Genomic DNA, 2,378 nt, shown 5'->3' on the forward strand with positions numbered 1-2,378 from the left:
CAAAATACATAAAATTATAATCTAAAATATTATTAATTTAAAAAATGTAACATACAGCATAATGGATATCAAGCAGTATAACATACAGTAAATATTGATAGCATAATCATGGTGATAAATATGAAAATCACATAATAGCATGTTTATAGCATACAATAGACTTTGACATGTTCTTTACAGGTTTTCTGAGATTTAATATAATCTTCAAAATAAGAAATAAGAAATTGTTTTTATAAAGAAAGGGAAGACTATTTAGGACCTTTTAATTTTCTTTAAATCATAAAATTATTTTAATTTATCTCTTAATTCATGTTACATTAAGTCTAAAATGGTGACACATGGTATGAACAGTATAAAGGTAAAAGGATTTCACAGGATGTTATTTGGTGAATTTCAGCTGCAAACTGCTAAATATATGTCAGATAACTATTTGAGCACATTAAAATTGAAATGCAATGTCATTAGCAGTCATTTCACATCCGTATTGTGACCAAAATAACTGTATTTCTGAGTACACCAGGAAACTGAAAATAAAGGAAGGGACTTGATTTTATCCATTGGAAATCAATCAGACATTTAATTATCTCTATATGACGGGTGGTTTGAGAGGAAGGGATGAAAAATAAGTGTTGTGATGTCAGCTGAAAAGGGAAGTACAACATTTGTTTCATGTTGTAGATATTCATGATGCCAAGTCACTGTGAGGGCCCCAAATCTAGTGAACTTAAAATACATTCTGGATAATTTTACCAAAGGCCCTCTCATTGTCACTATAAGGCTGGTGAAAATACTTCTCAAAAGCATCACATAATTGCTTAAAGTTCCTAATAAAATTTCTGATTTCAACACTAAAAGAGGTGTTAAAATGCTCTGCTATTATTTGTTTTGGGAACATAATACTAAGGAATTCTTTGAAGTGCCTTGAAATACAATGCAAATACCTCGGTCAGTGATGGTCAGCAAACTAACAAATGAATACCAGCGTACTGCATGACTCACCTGACATGTTAATATCATGTTTAACACTAACAAGTGCTAAAATGTAGGCTACCATGGCACAACCATTAGAAACATAACTTTATTGCATTGATAAATCATCATTTCAGTAGTCTCAAAACCAAATTACAGCTTTTCCTCCACTATTAGAAGTTTAGTTTCAGTTTGGTTGTCTCTTTTATTTGTTGTTGTATCAGGAGAATGGGGCTAGTTGTCGCATGTCAATTGCTGATTTCAAACACATCATTCAAAACCATAGTTGAATGCATTCAGAGAGTCAACTATATAATCAAGGTAGATTTCAACCTTTTTAAAGGCAGGCTCCCGGTGTATAAGAACATGCATAGCTATTGGGCAAAGCTGTCATAAAAGGCCAACATCTGTTAAATAACTTTCTTCTTTTTTTTACAAAATATTTTCTCGCCAATAAAGTGAAAGAATTATCATTTAAAATAATAAAGATTTTATGATTACATATAAAAACAATATTAAGACAAGATGCTCATTTTGCCAAGTGCACACAGAAACTGTTTAGCATTTATTTTGGACATGTTTCTATACTGAACATCTATGGAAAGATATTGAAACATTTATTAAAAATAATATCCAACAAGACATATCTGTTACTTTTAAAAATATTATTTTTGGACACTGTTTCCGATTCTAATAACGACAAAGCTTGTTTTGTTATAAATTTAATTCATTTTCTTGGCAAGAAAATTATTTTCTATATCTTTTTTTTTTTTTTTAAGAATTTATATTGTATCTTAATACTATTTCATCCTCTTTAAAACAAAGAAAACTAGAAAAACAACCTCAATTTGAAATGACTTTAATTTGTATACTCTAATTGAAATGTAAATTGATATCTTACCCTCGTGTTCTTTTTTTCTTTATCTTTTTTTTTCTTTTAGCAATTGTTGAATTGTTTGTTTTGTTTTGTATGTTCAAGATGGCACATTGTTAATACATGTTCTGAACTCTACGCAAAGTTTTATATCATTGATGTCATCTTTGTATTGTTTGCATTCATAATAAAAAAATATTTTTTTTTATGATAACGGTGGAAATGTTAAATTTCCTTTTATATTCATGTATTTAAGTTGTATGCCTATAATTTTTGATAAACTCATACAAATATTGTCTGGAGTAAAAAAGAAAATTGTGACAACTAGCCCCAGGCTTCTTTCTTACAAGTCTTTGCGCAAGCATAATTTATAAGTTTACGTTATAATGGTATATCTTTTGTATAATGGTAAAAAGTATATGTAAATAGCCTCCACTGTGCAGCTGTGTGTACTGATGTTGCTAAATTGTCTTGGAAATATTTATGTCAATTCCATTCCTGCGTAAGAGCGCCGCTGTTCTCGCTCGCGCGCGCG

This window comes from Carassius auratus, chromosome 31, assembly GCF_003368295.1.
Source record: "Carassius auratus strain Wakin chromosome 31, ASM336829v1, whole genome shotgun sequence".
Taxonomy (NCBI): domain Eukaryota; kingdom Metazoa; phylum Chordata; class Actinopteri; order Cypriniformes; family Cyprinidae; genus Carassius; species Carassius auratus.